The sequence below is a fragment of the Cyanistes caeruleus genome, chromosome 17, assembly GCF_971803275.1.
Source record: "Cyanistes caeruleus chromosome 17, bCyaCae1.hap1.1, whole genome shotgun sequence".
NCBI classification, from domain to species: Eukaryota; Metazoa; Chordata; class Aves; order Passeriformes; family Paridae; genus Cyanistes; species Cyanistes caeruleus.
In genome coordinates, this window is record NC_141717.1 from 15074824 (window position 1) to 15096625 (window position 21802).

A 21802-nucleotide genomic window follows, 5' to 3' on the forward strand; every position below is an offset into this window, starting at 1 on the left:
GGAATTTGGCTGGAAGGAGCTCATGTCAGGCACTGCTGAGGTGCAACTGGATTTACTCTGATTTTATTACAAACACAACTGGATTTTCCTCAGAACATCCATGGATGGAGAGCTGTCCATGATGATAGATCATGGATATCTATCCATCATATAAAAATATTATATAAATCATATTTATGTGTTTTATGTGTAAAATATATAAATTTCTGCCTGCTTTGCCCTGTTTTTGATGGATTTTATTTGCAGTATTTTTTGGGAGGGAATGTTTTACAGATTCAGAGATCCCTGTCCCACACAACTCCTGCAGCTCTGGGGTAGCTGAGTGGGGAATTAAATGTGAATTTATAGAGCAAGTCTGGCTGATGAGCTCCTCCTCCAGCAAATAAAAACCATCATCCCCCATGCTCTGCATGCAGGAAAAAAATAGGAATTCTCTGGAAAAGGGGGAATTTTGGGTGGGTTTGGGAATTCCTGTGTCCTCAGACCCCCCTGTGACAGCAGGAAGAGTTTTCCTTGGGATTAATGGGGTTCAAAGCAGGTTTTGCTCTCAGTTTTTACTTCCCATGAATATCCTGAAGCCAGAATTAATCATCAGGACAAGGCGGTAAAAACAATTTAACTCAAATATTAAATGATGTTTATGATTCCCAGCTGATCCAGGCTAAGTGGGACATGGATTTTCCTCCCCTGACAAATCAGGTGATAAATATTGTCTCACCCAGCAGAAAACAGCCACAATATCACTTTTTAATGGGATTTATCCCATTAAAAATATCACTTTTTAATGGGATTTAGGCAATCCAAGTGGAATATCCTTGGAACCAGCAGAATTTCTGGGTTTGGACGATGTGCAGGTCAAAAAATCAAAATCAAATCCATATTTTTCCTTATCTGTTGGGAATGTTTCAAATACCAAAATATAAAAAAAACCCCCACATTTTTTAATAAATACTTTTATTAACTCACTATAAATTTTATATATAAATATAAATAAATAATATATATAAATAAATATAAATTTTATAACTGATTATTTTTTTTCCTCCAAAAGGAAAAAAACAGTGATTAAGGTCTAAACCCCAACCTGAAATCTGGGAATTTGGTACCTGCCCTGCTCATACCTATTAAAAATGAAGAAATCCCTGGAAGAATTCCCGCTGTTTTTATGGATTCGGGGCGGGGCCTTTGCTTTGCTTTCCTTGGCGCTTGTCTCGCGGGTTTCTCAGGAGAAATAAATCCCCAAGTGTTTTCCTGTCATCACATGAGCCTGGATTGATGTAATCAGCACCAGACACACGTCAGAAAACTTCATGTGCTTCAGAAAAATACAATATTTTATTAATTCCTTGTTATTTTTTTTATGGAGGGGGTGTTGTGTGTTTGAAATGAGCCTCGGGGGGTTCTTAATTTGTGCCAAAAATGAGAATAATTCCTGTGAGTTGGTGGCACCACGAGTGGGGTGGAGACAACAGTGGCAGATAACTTCATTAAAAGCTGCTTTTGTTATTAATTAAATTACTAATTACCCTGTTTTTTTATTTTTTCTTTGTGTCAGTAAATCCGTAGGAAATTGTTGTTAAATCTGGCGCAAGATATTGAGTTTGATTTGTTCAGAAACCACGTTTGCATGTAGAAAATGCAATTTATGCAGGATATTTATATATTATTAATATATTTAATATTAAATATTTATATATTTTGATAGTTCTATTTTCTGTGTTATTTCTATTTTCTGTGTTATTTCTATTTTCTGTATTATTTCTATTTTCTGTGTTATTTCTATTTTCTGTATTATTTCTATATTTGATCTTATTTCTATTTTCTGTATTATTTCTATTTTCTGTATTATTTCTATTTTCTGTATTATTTCTATTTTCTGTATTATTTTTATTTTCTATATTATTTTTATTTTCTATATTATTTCTATATTTGATCTTATTTCTATATTCAATATTTTGATTTTATATTTTGATTTTATATATTATTATATTATATATTATTATATTCGATATTATTATATACCATTAATATAGTATAGTATTATGTTATATACTCTATTAATATAATATGTTATTATATTAGATATTATTTAGATATTTATATATACTATATTTATAATTTATTCAGGATATTTTCACTCATAGCAAATCCCTCTAAAACTCTTTGAAATCTTTGTGCTTCTCAGTATGGTGGGTGGGTTATTTTTGGTTAATTTAATATGCTACAAATACATTAATATATGCAGATAGATAAATCCAAATTAAGTGCTGGGATTGGGGATGTACTGGGAATAAAAATCTGAAGAATGGCATCTTCAAACCTGCTCAGCTTTGGGATTAAAAGTCAGTTTTAATCAGAATTGGTGATTTTACAGAAAATCACCGTGCTGAGGCTGGAGGGAATTCCAGTGGGAAAAGCAGGAGCAGCCCCTGGGAAATCCAGACCTGGTGGGATTTGGGGCAGGGCCTTCCTTCTGTGCCTGCTGCTTTATCCAAGGAAAGGGGACAATTCCTTGGAATGCTGAGGAGCCCAAAAATTCGGGAATTTCCTCTTCTTCCATTCCCACCAGCAGCCTTTTCCCATTTGTTCCATTTTCTGGCCTTTTCCTTATTCCTTATTTTCATTTTTAAAGTCCAAATGTCGGAAGTGAGGGGCAAAACCAACACGAGACATCGTTCCCTGGAATTTCTCAACCCCAATTTTAATTCTTTTGCTTTTTCTTCATTTTGTTTTGCAGGTATTCCTTTGGTAAGTGACTAAAAATGAGCCCAAAGCTGCAGTAATATTTTATTGATGCATTTGTGGGTATGTAGCTTTTCCCTTCTTCCAACTTGTTCACTCCTCCTCTGACATGTTTAAAATTGTTATTTTTCTTTTTTCTCTTTCTCTGAGAAAATTTAATTTTTTTAAATTTAAGGATTTTTTATTATTATTTTATATTAGATTTTTAATATTTATATTATTCTATATTCTATATTTGTATTTTTATTATTCTATATAATTTATTGATTTTTCTTTTATTTATGATTTAATTTTTATTACATTTATATTTTCATTAAGCTTTTGATAAGCTTTCACTGCATTTCTTTCTGCCCAAATGCCCTAAAAAGAAAGGAAATTCTATAAATTGAGGCTGAGATCATGTTTGGGATGAAGGGAATGAAGGATATTCCTGGCAGGGAATCTCTTCCTCCCAAATTCCCTTTCCACAGGTATTTTGGATATCAGGAATCTCATTCCTATCCTGGGATTTTCCCTGGGATGAGCTGCACGTGTTGTTTCCTTGGAGGTCGGATTTTCTTTTCCCAGTTGGATATTTTTATTCAGTTTTCCAACCCGTTCCTAAATGGAAAATTGAAATCCTGCTGGAAGCATTCCTCTCTGTGGAAATCTTGGGAAAAGTGCTGGATTTCTGGGAATTCCTGCCATGGAATAACATTTTCAATCAGCCTGTTTTGTGTCCCATCAGGAATGTGCCGGTGCCGTGGGAGGGAGGGGTGGAGGAGGACTCTGGGTGAGGGTTGGAAATGGGATTTGTGTTCCCAACTTGTCCCAGATGGAATCTGGTTATTCAGAAAGGAATGGTTCTGTTCCACTGGTGTCAATCCCTAAATCCCTACGATCCCTTTTCCTTCTGGGAATTGCAGCCGTCTCCTCATTTCCGATGGATTGTTCTGGAGTTCAAGCTGGTGCTCTCAACTGTCTGAGGGTTTCTGGGAATGTTGAGCTTCTTCAAGTGGAAAATTTTCCATTCTGATCCATAAAGCCTTCCAGAAAATTCCTCCCTGTTAGATGTGGATATTTAATCATTAAATAATTAATCATTTAATCCAGGACAACACAAACCCTGAGGATTGGACTGGGGCTGCTCATCCTCTGGATGTGTCGCTGATGGGTGTCAAAAAATAGTTGGGTTCTTTTTTTTTTTTGCTTTTCAAGTGGTGTTTCATATTTTTTTGGCCTTTCCTTGTGTCCCAAGTGGAGATCCCTCTCCAAGGAGCCCTTTGTACGCAGTGGGGTCTCTCCCTTCCCCGTTTTTGGCGTGAGGGCTCCTTCGGAATGAGATGAAGGAGATGTAAATCTCCAGTTCCTTTTGTTAGAGTACAGGAAAACCACAATATTTTTGTTATAATATAGCTGAAACAACAACACTGTCATCCATTGCTGGGGCAGTACATTAAATATTGCTGAGCTCTGGAAGCCTCATTCTTTGGGAGCATCCACTTCAAAGCAAGATCCTTAAAAAACAAAAATTCCTGGAGAGTTCTTTGTAAGTGCTGACTGTTTCCTATCCCCCTCCAGGAAGTGGGGAGGTTTTTTTTTTTTATTTTGCTCCATCTCAGGATGGGTTTTGGTAGCCTCTATTCAAACTCCAGGCTGTCCCTGTGGATTTTAAAGAACTCCAGAGCCTGGAAATAACAACAAGCTGTGGGATCAGCTGGTATTGCCACAGGTTTTGCTTTTTGCTCTTAGTCCTGGCAGGGAAAAATGATTAAAAGTGCTGGAAGGGAACGAGATGGGAATCAGGAATGTGGAGCACCAGGCTGGGCTGTGTATCCCTGGAAGCTGAGGAGCTGCTCTGGGATGCAGATCCTGGAGTGGGCATCAACCAGGGCTTGTGCTGCTCTGGAACCAGCTGAGCTGGGATCACTTTAGGCTTAGTTTATTGTTGTTGTGAGGTGAAGCTGGCTTTGGACCCAGCGTGGTGCCCTCGGTGCAGGGGTGGTGGCACCTGGGTCCTTCCCTGTGGGTGGGCACAGATCCAGAGCTGCTTTTCCTCCTTATTTTTGGGTGAGGCTTCCTGGCTGGATTTTTGGGATGGCTGGATGTGCTGCCTGCCTTCACCAGGCTGCTCCTCCAGAGCTTTCCTGGCTTCTCCATCCTCAGCCTAAATCTCCTCCTCGAGCTTGGCTGTTCCAAGGCCTTTCCCTCGCATTCTCCCCTTTCCAGGTGGCCTGGCCTGGCTCAGCTCTGCCTTTCCCTTTCCTTGCTGCTTTCTCCTTCCTGAAAATTCAGGAGCTGTGTTCTCCTGGCTTGGAACAACACCAGAACTGCCCCACCAGGTCTGTGGTGGTGCCACCTTTGCTGTTCCTCACCCTGGGTTCTCTCCTGGAGCAGGAGGAGCTCCTGGGGAAGCTTCTGCCTCCCAGGACTCCTTTTATTCCCCCAGTGGAAATGTGATTCCATGTAGGGATTTATTGTCCCTGCTCTAGCAGAGGCTTGGGAAAGGTGCTGCTCTTTTCCAGGCTTTCTTTTCCTCTGTTTTTCTGCTCTGCCTTCTGCTTTTGAGGAGCCCCAGATATTCAGAAGAGACTTTGAGGGTCCTGAGTCCTGCTTGGTCAAAAAAAGGTGGCACTGGGGAGTTAAAAGCAGGAAAACTGCAAGGATGAAGTGAGTTTGAGTGGATTTGTGTTGAGTGAAAATCCAGGGAAAATGAGGTCACTGTCCAGAGAGATCCCAAATTATCCCAGTGGTTATCAGATCCCTGTTCCCAGCAAGGAGCAGGCAGGAAAGGCAGGAATGCATCTGCTGCCCTCGTGGCCATCAATGGGATCATTAAACAGAAAGGATGGAGGAGCAGCTGATCCTCTTTGACTCCTGATGCTCCAAAGTGTCCTGTTTGGAGCCAAAGCAAATGTTTCCTTAGGGATCATTCCAGAGAGCCTGGCTTCTGCACTCCTTGCAGGCCAGAATTAGAAGCACATTTTAAAAGCAAAAGCTTTTTTTTTGTTTTGTTTTTTTTCCTCCCCCTACCTCTCCCAGTAAACTTCCTTGTTAATTTTGGTGTGGAGAGAAGACAATCCCTGGACAAAATCCAGAGGGGTTTTTTTTCTGTTATCTGTAAACATGGAATGAGCAAATAACTGAGTTCCTACCCAAAATGCCCCCCAATTTGATATTGCATCTATTAGCTCAGAATTTGAGCTGAAGTGTGTTTTGATTAGAAGTGGAATAAAAAGTTGAGAGCCGAGTATTTGTAATTCTCCATCACTTGTTAAATCCTCGCTCTTTGCTTCAATGCAAATTGTTCCAAGGAGGATTTTCTTTTAAAAGGTCTTCAGGGATCTCGAATTTTAGATGTGCATTGACATAAAATTAAATGTTGGAGTGCACAGCTGGGGTTCTGGGTGAGATGGAGAAGATATTTCTGCTCTGTGAGTGTTCCCAGGGAAAGGGGGGAAGTTTTCCTTTAGCTGCACCGGTCTGGAGAGCAGCTCTGTGGTCATGGAGGAAAATGAGAGGAAAATGAAACAACTGAGCTTAAACTTCACTGGTTTAAGGTTTGGTGCAGGTCCAAAGCTTGGCTTAAGGTGCTCAGAGCTAAGCTGGAGATTCCTGCAGACCCCTCTGCACTGGGGGAGGCTGCCCAAGAGAATTTCCTGGCAGAGAAACTGTGGCTGCTCCATCCCTGGAAGAGTCCAAGACCAGGTTGGAGTAGATCTGGGATATTGGGAGACTTCCCATGGCAGGGGGTGGAGCTGGACCAACCCAAAGGTCCCTTCCAGCCCGGAGCAATGTGGGATTCTGTGATGTTCCACGTGGCAGCACAGGATTCCCGTGCTGGCATCCCATGGCAGTGGTCATTGGGGAGAACAGGACGTGGGGCTGGGCTGCTCCGTGGGATTCCCAGAGAACTTTGCTCCCTTCCCAGCAGCAGAGCCTGCATCCCAGTATCCCAGAACCCCTGGGAATGGTGGGACACCCCACTGGCCACGGGCTGCTCCTTATTCATCCCCCCACACCGGGATGGGAGGGCTGGAGCTGCTTCCCAACCATTCCCATTCCTGCCTAATATTGGGATCTGCTGTTCCTATTGCTGGTGTAAGAGTGGGAAACTTTTCTCTCTGTCTTATTAAATCTATTTTTCAAGCTGTCACTTAAGCAGGTCTAGTGACAGAGTCGGATGTTTATGTGGCCCTGGACACTTGAACTCTGGTGTTTTCAATCACAACAGCACCTTTTGCCAGCCGGTCTGAATTAAAAACTCCCCCTGACCTTTTACCCCCGGCCCTCTTAAATTCATGCTTTAAAAACAGCTTAATGAGGGGTTTACTGGCCCAATTGGAAGTTTTTATTAAAACCTATTAGTGAGCTGGAGTAGCCTGCCTGAAGGAAACGATTAGGCCGGAGCAGCTCGGCTCAGAGCTGGCCCTCAGCCACTCCAGGTTTTCCCTAAACTGCTTCCAGACCCACGTTAACCCCAACGCTGCAGCCTGCGTGGAATTCATATCCTCTGCTTTAATTTATGGCTTGTCTGCTTCCCTGCCCGGCCTCGGTGTTTGGGTTTGATGTTGTTAGGCCTGCATGAAAGGGCGGCGGGGCCTTCGCTCCGGCCCCGCTCCTTCGGGATCCTCAATTAGGGGAAGCGTTCCCCCAAATCTTGGGATGTGGAGCCAGCTCCCGTGGTCCTGGGGAAGCTTTCCATGAGGAACATCCCAGCATGGTGGATATGGGGATGTGCTGGTGGAACTGGCGGGGTTTGGGGTGGAATTGGGTTTTCTGGAGGACTCAGACCTTGGAGTCGCTGCAGGGTGGAAATCCCAGCTGGATCCTGCTGTGGACTTCCAGTTGGATCTCAGCTTGTTTTCTCTAAGTCTGTGTTTGAAATTAAAAATTAGGCCAGTGGTTCTTGTCTATCTTCAAAATAAACCTTCCAAGGCTGCTGAAGCCTTGGAGATGTTATCTCCAAGTTCTTATCTCTGTGGATTTGAGGGATACAGGGCAGAGCTCCAACTTCTCAGGGAAAACCTCCAGGGGAAGGTGGCCCTGCCCATGGCAGGGGTTGGAACGGGATGAGCTTTAAGGTCCATTCCAACTCAAACCATCTCACAGTTCTGTAAAGCCAAACCAGAGGTTGAGATTTGGGCTCTCCCTTCCAAAACCTGGTGTTAGCCTGGAAAGGAGCCAGATTCCCTCCTAATAAGACAACTGTAGCAAAATTAATGGGGAAAAAAAGCAGGAAATTGCCAAGATACCAACCAGGCTCCTGTTTAATGGACAAACATTTCGGTTCTGGGATGCACCTTGAGCATGATAAAGCAGAAATAATCCCAAAACAAAAAGCAGCTGGTCGCTCTCCACACCCAGAGTTTCCCGAGTGTCACCTCCTGCCTGCATTTCTCCTGGCACATGGATGCACTGACCTCGGTGCATTTAAAAAAGAATGTTTAAGGAAAAATCTGCCATTAAAGTTATTACTGTAAAGTAGTGCCTTTGATTGCGGCAATTATGCAAATGAGCTGAAGGGATAAAATACTCCTTAACGAGGCCTGATGGAAATGGTGGGGCTGGAAGGAGTGCAGAACTTCTCCAAAAGAGCTTTCCATGCGTGGAATTTTTCTTCCAGCCCTTTGCCGTGTTCCTGCATCTCGACCTGTGTCACTGCTGACCGGCCTGCGGATGTGATTTTATTTTCCCTTAATCCAGGAATGTAAGTGGGTGGAATGGGAACGCTGGCCTTGCAGAAACTGGGAAAACCTTTCCCTAAGCAAATTGTTTCTGCACAGCTCTTGTGACCGACTTTTGGCCCGGCCTTGAGAAAAAGGAAACAAACAAAAATGCCTTTTGCAGGCAGGGGTTTCGTTCTTGGGAGAAATTAGGGAAGAATTTCCCCATGGAAAGGGTGGTTGGGCCTTGGAAGGGGCTGCCCAAGGGAGGTTTGGAGTTCCTATCCCTGGAGGTATCCAAGGAATTCCTGGAGGTGGCACTCGGTGCTCTGGGCTGGGGATGAGGTGGGCATCGGGCACAGCTTGGACTCGATGATCCTGGAGGGAATCCTCCTTTCCCAACCTCAGGGATTCTGGGATTTTGTGATCTTGCTCTAAAAATGGACTCGGAGGTCTTTCCCAACCTTTATGATCCTGGCATTCCATGATTTCCATCAGAAAAAATGAATTGGACTGGGTGACTGGCAAGAGTGGGGATCTCCTTCGTTAAGGCTCTCAGATTGAAGCGTAGCTCCATTAATTGGGATTGTCTCCGGTGTTTGTTTCAAAGCTGAGAGTTGGATCCTGGTCTCCCATCATTTGGGAAGATGTGGCCTGCTGTTAGATGGGAAATATCTGGTGTTAGATGTGGCTGAGGGAATTATCTCCCGGTTTGGACTGGGTTAAAAAACAGGGAAGGGCACTTTTTATATGGATGGATTGTGAGAGGATAAAGGGCAGAGCTCGTAAACTGCCAGAGGGCAGGGATAGGTGGAATATTGGGAAGGAATTCCTCCCTATGAGGGTGGGAAGGGGCTGGAATGGCTCTCCCAGAGAAGCTGCTGCTGCCCCTGGATCCCTGGAAGTGTCCAAGGCCAGGCTGGAGCACCCTGGGATTGTGGAGAGTGTTGGGATTGGAACTGGATGGGCTCTAAGGTCCCTTCAACCCAAACCATTGATGATTCTACACTAGGAGAAAGGCAATTAGTTTAATTAGCTGTAATTGCCCTTGGTGTGGAGGACTGAACCTGTTCCCAGGTTCACCTGCAGAGTTTGATCCTGGCCCTGAGCTCTCCTTACCAAGCCAGCACTTGCTCTTATCTTGCAGGAGCCTCTCCGTTATCTCTCCCGAGCTTACCCAGGATTTGTGTGAAGCCTCCTGTTAAACCCACGGCCTGTTCCCATTTCTCCTTCTGAGAAAGAGCAGGAACAGGCCTGGGAATCTGGGAACTTCCAGCTCGGTTCTTTAAAAAAATATCAAAATCTTCCAGCAGCCTTTTCCCAGCGAGGTGGATCTGAACTATGGCTCATGCTTTGAGGAGGGTTTGATGTCCAAACATCCCAGCTTGGGCTGATTGCTCCCTCTGTGCTAAAAAAGGGATTTTTAAAATTTTTTTTAACCAAGAAAGGCTCGTTCCGAGTTCACTATAAACTGGGGAAGTTCTGGCCAGCACCAAAATGCTGCCACCACTTTGGGCTGAAGTTCAGGTGGTGTGACAGTGCTCAGGGTGGGACACAGCACCCACTTCTTTAGGCTTTGAGGAGATCCCATGGAATTCCCCAGCTGGAATGTGGCTGGGAGGGGGTGATAATTCCCCCACTCCTTCAGGGAGTGGGAATTTTGATGACCCCAGAGATCCAATCCCAATTTTTTGCATCCTTCAGGATGAGCCCCACCTGTGCTGGGAGCAGGGATGGGAGGTGTGGCACGGCTGGTGTCACCTGCAGGGTTCTCCCGTTGTCCTGTGGCACAGAAGGGTTTGGAAAAGAAATTCAGGGATTTGGGACCTCTCTGAACCTGCTGCAGTTGTGGTCACAAATCTCCTGGGAGTTGTTGCTTCTCCCTCTTTTGGTTGTTCGCCTTTTGTTACAAAGGATGAGTTTTCCCTCTGGAAAACCAGAGCAAAGTCCCTCAGCGAGGCTGACCTGCGATACCCACACAAAGTGCTCCTGGAAGTTTTGTATTGTGGGATTATTTTCAGCCTTTTGCTCTATTTTTGTTTTTAAAAGAAAACAACAAACCCAGACAAGCGTTTTAAAGAGGATTTTTGGCAGGTGTTACAGCAGCTGCAGAGGACGTTGGCTTTATTTTATGGAATCATGGAATGGTTTGGGTTGGAAGGGACCTCAAAGCTCATCTTGTTCCATGCACAGGGACACCTTCCACTATCCCAGGTTGCTCCAAGCCCTGCCCAACCTGGTCTCCACCTGATTTATGGAGTTCTGCTGGATTTTAAACCTCTGTGCTTGAAGGATCTTGAGAAGCCAAGTGATTTTGGCACGTTTTATCCCTGCAGTGTTTGCCAGCTGTCCCAAACTCCAGGGAAAATCCACCTGCTTGGCTTCACCTGGGAACAGTCAGCTCCAGGGAATGTTTTGTGAGCCCAGAACCCACCTAAAAGCAGAATTCACCTCGAAAGTGGGAGATAGGAAGGTTTTCTCCCAATTTTTAGTGAGAAAGACGAGCTGGGGAGGCTCCAGTGAAAACAGTGGATCAGTGCTGGCTCCTCCAGTTCCCAGCATGGAGCTGTTTAAATTCCCTCCAGGCTTTTGATGGAGGGAGGATGAGAGTTGGGCAGAGCTGCCTTCAAGGCTTGCTTCCATCCAAAGTTCAGGTCTGGCACGGGGGGAAGAAGTTTGATATTTAGTTTTGTATTTTCCTGAAGTTAAATAAACCTTGAGGCGCAGAGGAGCCCCTGGATAATCCCAAGAAACCAAAGGGCATCCAAGGAGCTGCTGGAGTTTTTCTTTCCCATTATCCACTGTCATTTCCAACATCTGATTTCTCTGCTGCTCGTTCCCATTCCGTGCCCTGATCTACATCACATCAAAGTCTTCTGGCAGTGATTTGTGAGGATGATTCCAGCTCTTCCTATGGAGTTTTTGGAGTTTTTTTCCTGGGAATGGGTGTTCTTCTACGGAAGAATTATCAATTAAAGGGTTGGGATCTTGGCACTGGACATCTGGGGGCAGCTGGAAGTTGTGTGGGGAGCTCTGGGGAAGGTTGGACCCTCTTTAAGGAATCCAACTCTAGGGATATTCTCCATCCTTTTCATTGATCTGGGGTGTGGAGATTTGGGTGGAAGTCCGTGGATTTTGATTGCTTTCCATCAGGAATGTGTGAAGAGCAGAGAAGAACTTTGGGTTGGGTTAAAAGGCCTCAATTTTTTATCTTTTATTAATCAGTGAGAAGCTTAAAAAAGCTCTTGGACTGGAGCACCTTCTCCATCTCCCTGCAGGATCCCAGCTGGAAGCAGCCACAGCATTGCAGTGGAAATGGAAAAAAAAAATCCCATTTTCCTGCCCATTCCTATCTGATACTTTCTTTTGGCCATGGATTAAAAATCCATTGGTTTGAGCAATAAAATTATGGGGTTTTTTTTCCAGGACATTTATCCTGTGTTCTTATCTATTCTTAGCCATTTTTTCCTGCTGGAAGGAGGAGAAGGAATACTGTGGGATTTATTTTTTTTTTCCCTTCTTTTAAGTTGTCTTCTTAAGAGATATTTATTTGACAACTCGATGCTGCTGAAGGTTAAATTGTTTAATTGTATTTATGCTGGCAGAGCCCCTTTTGGAATTCTCTGGGATTCTTCACAAGCCTCGACTTTGAGGTTTATTACATTTTCTGTGTTCCCTCCGTGCATCAAAACTGGTGGAAGTGAGAGCCAGAGGTCAAGTTTGATCTTCCTCTAAATCCAGATTCCTTGATCTGCCCGGAGCAGGGAACAAAGTCCATGAATGGAGCTGTTTGTGGATTTCTTCTTGAAGTTCCTTTGGCCAAAAACATTGTTTCCTTGGAATTATTTGTGGGAATGTGCTGGGGCTGAGCAGATTTCTGGGTCAACAAAAGCAAGTCAGGATTTTTGGAATTGATTCTGTGGGTTTTTTTTTGCCTTACCATCTTTAAATTAGGAAGAAAATACGTTGTAGTTGAGAGGTAAATACAAATTTGGACAGAAATTGTGTGGTTTAGTGAGTTTGTGCATGTGAGGAACGTCTTAGCAGCCAGATTTTCTGTATTTCCCTGCCTCTCCTCCCTTTAAATGGGAGCAGGAGCTCAAGAATGACTGAGCATCATTAAAAATCAGGGAAGGGGTTTTGTGGGGTTTCACTGCACCTTCTGAACTCCTGATTTGGGGTTAAATCAGTCCAAGATCAAATGTGCAAAATCTGGAGGAAAAGAGCAGAAAGTGGGTGCTGTGCTTGAGCCGTGTCCCAAAAACCTCAGGGAGCTCAGGAATGGAGCTGCCACTTCTCCTGCTGTCCCCGACCTTCGTCTGTGGACAGGAATTTCCTGGGAGTCGAAATCTTGTTGTGTTTTTCTGTCATCTGTGGCATCTTTGCACACAAGTCTGCTTCCTGCTGAGCCCTGTGTGGGCTGCCTCGATTTCCTGAAATATTCCCCCATCCCTGGGGTGTCCCAGACTCGTGTTCTCATTCCTGATTTCAGGGCAATGCTACCTAGCCAAATATTTCTGGCCACCCCCTCACTGCATCCCTGAAACTCCTCGAGAGATGGGGATTCATTTATTTACTTTAAGCCCAGAGAAATCATTTTCTCATGGGTTCTTTTTTTTCCCATCCCCGAGCCGGGTGAAACCGCAGCGTTAAGCCATCCTCTTCCCAGCCATCCCTGGGAAGCTGGAAGGAGCCAAGGTACATATTTGCTGTTACTCTGAGCAGATAAGTGTCAGGATTTTAAATTCCGGCTCTGAAATCTCCTCTGCACCTCGGCTCCCCTCCCCAGACCCGCAGCAGTCGCTGCTTTTATGGCAATTCTGGTGTTTTCCTGTTCTTTTTATAAGGGATGCATCCCAAAATTACCTGTCCTAAGGTTCCTTCCAGCCCAAAGCATTGTGATTCTGTAAAAGAAGAGTATTTTTGTGCATAAAACCCAACAGCATTTGCCTGGTTAATAATTGTTTTAACAAATAACAGCTATTTTCCATTTGGGTTTGGTTCCCTTTTCTCCTTTCAGGTGATTTTTAACCAGAGCATAGGAGAGAAGGCTCCAGAGTCACTTAATTTTGGTCCTCTGGAGGAGCCACAAGAAACATGGAGCTTTTGCTGTGCTCTCTTCCCTTTATTTCCATATTTTTAGATACTTCAAAAAGAATTTATCTGTAAAATCTGTGCTTAGAGGGGGAGGAGGTGTGAAAGGATCCTCAGGGGGAGAAGAAGGATGGAAAAGGTGAAGGATGAGGGGCAGAAGCCTGCAGGGAAATGGTTCTTGTCCCTTGTTTTGGGTTCCTGAGGGAATATTTTGGAAGGGAGAAGCCGTGTGTTGTCTGCCAGAGTGAGGGCACAGCCCTTTGTCACCCGTTGTGAGCAGGACAAACACTGCCAGGACCTTTCTGTTCCATTTAATGCACTGGGGGAAATCCCAGGTGGAAATCTGGGACAGCATCAGCGCACTTGGATTTGCCCAGCTGTGCTGGATATCCCAGCCAGGGGAAAGCACGGCCTGGAGAGACAGAAATTCCCAGAGGGATGGGAAGGGAATGCCAGGGAGGTGTCTAAGGGGATAATGCAGAGCTGTAGCTCTTCCCATCTGTCCTCTGCTAAGCTTTAAAATCCCACTTTTCACCCCCTTTATCACGACATGCAATACAGATATTTTCCATTCTCATTTGCATGGCTTATTAATATTCCTAATAACATTCCTAACAACATTCTCCTGGCTCGTTCAGCTTTTCAGACAGTGGCCAGGGAGAGGAGGAGAACACTTTAAAATCAAGATTTGGTGGTTTGGACCCTTTAATGTGAACAAATCCAGCTCTGGGATTGATGTTTCCATGGAACAGCCCCGATGTGAGCTGGCTGTGCCCGAGGCTGGCGCTGCCTCCGGGGCCGTTCCTGCTCTCCTGCACATCCGTGGGCACAGCACAGGGAGTTTGTCCCAAAAGGCTCCAGGGTTTCCAGGAGTTTGGGCTGTCAGGCCCTCGGGATGGGAGCTGGAAGCTGTGGGTGCTCCGAGCCCGGAGAGGTTCGATCCCAAAGCGTCATTTGGGATTTAACACCACCCCCCAAACCAGGAGTGATCCCGAGCCTGGAGCAGGGATAAATCTCATCCCTGGGGGTTTTCCATGGGCTCCTGGGTGTTTGATCCCTGCTGTAGCTCCTTCTCCATCATGGAAAACTCTTCTTTTTATTAGGCTGGGTTGTGTCAGCCCTAGGACGTAGCTCCAGTGATGATTTCATGTCTTTTTAAATTTATTTCAAAAGAAAGTCACAGGATGCTGATATTTCCCCCTCCAGGAGCAGGGAGCGCTCAGAGGTCTGCAGGGAAAATGCTCCAGAGATGCTTGAGCAGGGGAATTTAGCCAGGACTTTCTGGCACACAAAGCTTGGACAGTTCAAATAATTTATTAGAATATTTTCCCATCTGTTTGTTATTATTAAATATGAAGGACCGGTGTTGCACAATCTTTACCTTTTGGATTTATGGCCAGAAGAAATCGGTGGAGGTTTTTATTGAGTGCCTTTTAGCTCTGACTCAGTTACAAAAAGCATTTTGAACTTCTCCTCGGTGAGGTTGGAAAGTAAAATGAGATTAAAGCAGCTCCCAACACGTGCTGCTCTTTAAGGGTCAGCACTTTCTCCTTGGAAAATTATCCTGTACAGGAATGTCTTGAAGCGTTTTGAGTTCATTTTTGAGTCCTGGGATGCCACAGATGCTGAAAGCTCCCTTCTCTGCATCAGGAAGAGGATCTGGGCTCTTTGGAAATGCAGTTTTCCCTCCTTTGGGAAGCTTTGTTGTGCTTTTTTTATTTCCACATTTTTTAGATACTTCAGAAAATAATTTATCTTTAATATCTGCGCTTATGTGGTCACTGAGAGTGGGAGACTCTCACTTTATAAAGGGTTGTGATCTCTTAAATCCTTTTCTGGCCCAGCTGAGAATTTGGAATTAGATCATTTTTAAGGTCCCTTCCAGCCCAAATCATCGTGATTCTGTAAAAGAAGAGTATTTTTGAGCATAAAACCCAACAGCACTTAAAAACTGGCTGGTTAATAATTATTTTAACAAAAACCAACTATTTTCCACTTGGATTTGGTTCCATTTTCTCGTTTCAGATGATTTTTAACCAGAACATTTCTCCCTCCTGTTGCAGCCAGGGTGTCACTGGGGTGCCGCCCGTGGCCTCAGGTGGTTGATAAATCACCAGGATAAGCAGTGCTGGTGTTCCAGCTGCCTTCCCACGTGGTTCCAGTTAGGGAATTCCAGCCCCCAGCTTCCCTGACAAGTCCCCCATCAATGATTGAACGTTTGCATCAAAGCCTGGGCAGTGATTTCTGTCGAGAAATTGAATTCATTCTTGGAGCAAGAGCTGCTGCCATCCACTTGGAACTGCAGGATTAAAGCAGTGGCAGGATCTTTTCCCAGGTTTTCGGGTGTGGATGATTATTTGTCTGGAAAACCCCTGAGCTATACCTGCTTTTTACAATTTTACAATTCCAGGTTGGTTTTGTGGTGCTGAACACTTAAAAAACTGGTTTTTTTGGGTTTATTTTCTGGATCCTTCTGTTCTGGGTGCGTGTACACGATGATCTCGACGGTCCCTCCCACCCCAAAGCACTGTAGGATTTTCAGCCTGATTTAATAAGTGCAGAGTGAGGACTGAAATCATTCATCTGCTTCATTTTAGGCACTGAAGTCATTTGGATTCCTTACAGGGCGAACAACTTTTGTGGTGCTGGGACATCTGTGAGGAGCTGTTTAATATCACTTGTCACTGCCCTGGCTGATTGTTGTTTTCATGTGGTTGATTCCAGCGGTTTCCAGCGAAATGTAAAAAGCTGCTGTTTCGAATGAGAAGCAAAAATCCTTAATTAGACGTGTTGGGAACGCGCTCACGAGCGGCCGTGGTGTCACCCACGTGGCAGAGCCACCACCCAGGCTGCCAGCAGCACGGGGAACTCCGAGGTTGTGTTATCATGGATCCTCCCAGGACTCTGGGAATGGGAATATTTGGGGTAAAACACGCTGATTTTCTGCTCCCCTGCTCTCTGTACCGAGAAGGCTCCGTGGTGTTTGCTGTGGGCATCTTTGGAGCTGCCCTGCCTGGATTTTTTGCTGGTTTTTGTGGTTTTCTCCAGGAGCTGTGACAATGAGGCTGGACAGGCCCTGGCACTGATTCCCAGAAAAGCTGGGGCTGCCCCTGGATCCCTGGAAATGCCCAAGGCCAGGCTGGACAGGGCTTGGAGCAGCCTGGGATGGAGGAAGGTGTCCCTGCCCATGGAAAGGGGATGAAACGAGCTGATCTTGAAAGTCCCTTCCCACCCAAACCATCCCAGGACCCTCTGAGGTGCAATTCTCACTGCACTCTGTGTTAATTTAGGAAACAATGGCTGAACTGGTTCTTTTTTTATTTTTTAGGATTTCACCAGGGAGATTTTCTGCTTTGGCCCATAACTTGGGTTTCTGACCATCAGCATTTCTGCTTCGTGTTTTTCTCTGTGTTTTCTCCTCTTTGCACTGTGCAGGGAGAGAAAAAACTTCCTAACCCAGCTGACTTTTTGCCATTTGTCCCATAATCACCAAAAAGCTGCTGCTTCCTCCTCCACCTCCTCAGATCTCTTTAAAATCAGCTTTTGAAAGCGGCTTTTTGATTTCCTGAGATCCACATTTGGTCTCCTCCCTCTTGCTCCCCCTTCCTTTGTTGCTGGAGGTTCCTGGAGGTTCAAGCTGTGGGTGTTGGGGTCACTTTGGTCACCTCTGAGCTCATGGTGTTGCAAAAGGCCTGGATGAAAGCAGCCCTCATTTCCAGCCCCAAAGCTTCCCTGGAGCTCATTGATTTCCATGAGGGATGGGGCTGAATGGAGACTCCTTTTTTTTTGCTTTTGTTGGGATGGAGGGATGTCCAAAAGGGCCTGGAAATATCTATTTATTTATTATTCATTTAAATATTCCTATTTAATTGTAATCCTTGAGCGTGGACAGAGCAAATCCCCTTTTAGAATGAGAAAAATCATATTTAGATGATATTTCTAAGGTTTTGTCATGGTCTCTTGTCATTGCATTCCCAACACATATAATTAAGGATTTTGCTTCTCATTTGGTGGCTCTGGCTGGATCATTGCACTTTGATGATTTAAGAGATCTTTTCCAACCTGAAAAATTCCACAATTCTCAGACCTTTCAGATCCCACCTCTGGTGTCCCTCCTGTTGGGTGCTGGTCAGGGATCTCTGCCTCGAGGTTAATCAATTATCCAATAATCAATTTTTACCCTGTATACAAGCTGTGCTTTAAAAGCACCATTCAGGAAAAAATAAAAAATCAGGGAGGGAGAGCTGATATTCCATGAGAGATTCACTTCAAATCCATGAGGAAAATCATCCCCTGGCCTGGATTTATCTCCTGCAAACGCTCAGGGTGAAACTTGTGCTCACACGAGGCTAAAACTGGATCTCTGCAGGGCAGTGGGGGCCTCACGTGACTCAGCAGGAGAAATTTGTTCAATTTGCATTTTATTTTGAAGCTGGCTCGCTGAGTGCTGGCAGAAGCCCTTGCCAGGTGCTTTCATGGTGTTGGGTTTAATTTGTTACTGCCTGAATTGTGTGAGTGGGGAATGGCAGTTTGGGATGGGGAGGAGAGCGGCTGGGATCGGGGTGATGCCCAAAGAGGCTCCTGGAACAGAGGCTGGGCAGAGTTAAATAAATAAAATAGATAATTATTAAAAAGGCCTTTAAGGGATGCACCTTGGGCACTACATGAACCTGGCTGAGGCTACACCCAGGATGGATGGGGGCTCACGAGTTTTCACACTTTTATAAGTTCTGGTCCATTTCCACATGGGGGTTGATTGTCCAATTGCAGCTGCAGGTGATGCAGTCCCATCCTCCCAGACTGCTCTCCTCAATTCCCTGCTGGCAACACTTCTTGGGCCCGAGGATGCAACGGTGTCCTTGGTTCTGGGACTGGAAAAGGATTGTTGTGTCTGCCTGGGCTGTGAGGAGAACTTGCTGACACTTTATGTGAAGTTCAGAGTTAAATCCTTGGGTTTTGGGCTGGGAAAGGATTATTTTGTGTGACTGAACTGTGAGGAGAACTTGCTAACACTTCATGTGAAGTTCAGAGTTACACACCAGTGCAGAACAGAATCTGGAAAATATGAGAGCTAAAGCTTGAGGCATCATGGGGAACAGCTGCTCACGGGTTCTGAAGCTGCCAGAAGAGAAGAAAGATTTAACACCCAGCAAACACCTGTTTGGAGCAGTTCAGCTCCTCGGGCACATGGCACAGGGCCTGGTTGGGAGGAACAGATGGAATGAGCGTGGCAGGTTGTGTAAAAAGCTGGGAATCGCTGTGGGATGAGCGGGAACGTGCTGCTGGGTCCTGGTGTGGTGCTGAAGTGATGCCTCAGGATTTTGGCTTTTAAATATTTCATGTATTTGTAGCAGATTTGTAGCTGTGATCACCTGCTGGTGGTGGTGTCACTTGTCCCCGCTCCCATTTCCCAGCCAGGCCCTCCCAGCCCTTCCCATTTCCCTGTGGGACACGTGGGCTGTGTGTCCCGCAGGAATTTCCCCATGGAAAGGGTGGTTGGGCCTTGGAAGGGGCTGCCCAGGGAGGTTTGGAGTCCCCATCCCTGGAGGTGTCCAAGGAATTCCTGGAGGTGGCACTCAGAGCTCTGGGCTGGGGATGAGGTGGGCGTCGGGCACAGCTTGGACTCGATGATCCTTAAGGTCTTTCCCAACTTTTATGTTCCTGGCATTCCATGACTTCCATCAGGAAAGGTGAACTGGGCTGGGTGACTGGCAAGGGTGGAGTTCTCCTGCACTGAGGCTCGGATTCAAGCATTGTCTCATTAATTGAAATTGTTTCCAACATTAGTTTCAAAGCAGGGTTGAATCCTTGTCTTCCATAATTTGGGAAAACGAAGTTTTGTTGGGAAGTCACTGGTTTCGGACTCCATGACCTTGGAGGGCTTTTCCAGCTTAAATCACCCTGGGATTCTGCCCCTTTCTTTGTGGCCAGCCTCACCCCTGCTGGCTTTATCTAAATTTGGGGAATGCCTGGGAATGCTCTGAGTCCCTCCTGGGGATTGCTCCCCTCACTCCCTGGGATTTCAGGCACAGGCCATTGGCCCTGTGAGGATTTTCAGGGATAGTCGAGATGTTGGGAATCCTGGAATTGTTTGGGTTGGGAGGGACCTTAAAGCCCATCCAGTTCCAAACCCAACACCTCCCACTGTCCCAGGGTGCTCCAGCCTGGCCTTGGACACTTCCCAGGATGGGGCAACCACAAATCCTCTGGACTAGAGGATTCCAGGGAATGCTGTTTCCCATCTCCAGGGATATCTCACCCTCCCTGGCCAGTGTGAGCACCTTCTCCTCACCTTGAGGCCAAGCTGGAGAGCTCCTGGAGTTCATAGGAACAGGGTTGAACTTATTTTCCTTCCTTGAAGACAGAGTAATTAAATCCAGTATGTACAGATCCCTCAAATTGACAGCCGCCCACAGAGCTAAAAACAGGAAATCCATTAACTTCATTATTTAAAAAATAAAATAAAAATCCTCCCAACTGATTCCTCTGTCACTTAAAGTTCTGCATGGAAGGAGGGCTAATTTAACGCTGCATTAACTCCCTGTTATCACCCTCCTGTTACCTAAGTAGTTCCTAATGACTACCCTGGAGAGCACTTGGAAGCTTTTAAAAGTTTTTATGCTAAATTTTATTTTTTTTTCTGGGTAGTTTATACTTTAAGAACAAAAGTTCCTGCTAACGTTCTCCCAAATCTTCCAACAACAGCCAGAACTTTTCTGGTGGCTGCAGAAATGTGAGGTATCCCCAGGCTGAGGAGACTTTGGTGAACAAGAAATGGGAAATATTTAGTGGTGGTGCTTGAAGATGGGGTTTGGCTGTGGGAAGCTGGGTCAGATCTTGGGTTTGTGGTGTCCTGGGGCTGGGGTGGAGGGCTGGGGTTACCAGCTCTGCCCAGGACATGGTGCCAGAGGGGATTGTGAGCTTCAGCAATGAGTTTTGACTCTCTCAGAGCTCTGAAAAGCCTCGAGAGCCCATCTGTGAGAGGTGTTCTGGGCTCTGGGAGTGAGGCAGTGAGATCTGGGAGATCTGATGGGCAATTTCTTCCTATTTTAATCATTTATCCTTCCTCATTTATCCCTTCTCTGTCTTGGTCCAGCTCTGCTTCTCAGAACTCCTCAGAATTCTGGGGGGATTTTTTGGGGGTGACCTCAAAATGAAGGAACTGGGGGTGGTTCTGGTTTGAGTGGGACTGATGTTCCACACAGGAGATAAACGGTTTGTGGTGAGCTGGCAGGAGCAGGATTTGGGGCATTTCTGGGTTTTTGGCTGGCTGGGGGATGAGTGTTGTCCAGACAGACCTTTTAGGGATGGTTTGGGGCTTTGCTTTCCTTTGAGGAAGTTGTTGAAGGATGGAAGGATCCACAAGGATTATCCAGTCCCACCCCAAAATCCCACCTGGGCATCCCTGGAGCTCTGGCAGCCTCGGGGCTGTGCCCATTCCCTGGGGAGCCTGAGCAGTGCCCTTCTCCCAATATCCCACCCAAACCTCCCTGCTCCAGCTCCAGCCACTGGCCAGGGAGAGGAGGAGAACGCTTTAAAGTCAAGATTTGGTGGTTTGGAATCAACCCTTTAAATGCGAGCAAATCCAGCTCTGGGATTGATGTTTCCATGGAACAGCCCCGATGTGAGCTGGCTGTGCCCGAGGCTGGCGCTGCCTCCGGGGCCGTTCCCGCTCTCCTGCACATCCGTGGGCACAGCACAGGGAGTTTGTCCCAAAAGGCTCCAGGGTTTCCAGGAGTTTGGGCTGTCAGGCCCTCGGGATGGGAGCTGGAAGCTGTGGGTGCTCCGAGCCCGGAGAGGTTCGATCCCAAAGCGTCATTTGGGATTTAACACCACCCCCCAAACCAGGAGTGATCCCGAGCCTGGAGCAGGGATAAATCCCTGGTTCTGCAGCACAACTCAGATATTTCCAACAGGTGCTTTGAGGCTCGAGCTGAAACCAAACCACGCTGGGTTTCAGGGAGGTAGGCTCAGGAGCAGGTCTAATTCCCGGGAAAGTCAGTCTGGATTGGATATCTCCCTCCCCTTGGCTGCTGGGCTGTCTGACACACAATATCCATAGGGAGACAGCTGCACTGGGAGCTGGAAAATCTGGATCTGTTGGAGCAGCATTTGTCTGTGCTGTGCAGACGTGCTCCGTGTAAATTTGACGTGTGGGTGTTTCTGTGCAAAGAGAAACAATCGGCTGGTTTCACCTTATCCCGTGTTTCAGGAAGGGGAATTAATGAGAATTAATTACCTGAGCTCTTTCTAGCATGGCCAGGTATGAGGGTTGATTTTGGCCAGATCAGAAAAACCTGAGTTTTGAGTCAGAAAAACAG

General features: G+C 45.8%; 1 protein-coding gene across 4 annotated transcripts in view; it reads left to right on the top strand.

The window, feature by feature from the left end:
• The window catches only part of LMF1 (lipase maturation factor 1), a 139782-nt gene that overhangs the window by 19107 nt on the left and 98873 nt on the right, over nt 1–21802 (top strand). Inside the window, exon 1 of one of the 4 annotated variants that reach the window (XM_086853853.1) lies at nt 2738–2805. The exons of 2 other annotated variants lie outside the window; for them this stretch is intronic. The gene's annotated coding sequence lies outside the window, so the exon portion shown is untranslated. Of the gene's footprint in view, nt 1–2737; nt 2806–7288; nt 7445–21802 lie in introns of those variants that run through there. One more of the 4 variants, XM_086853852.1, reaches the window with a different exon arrangement.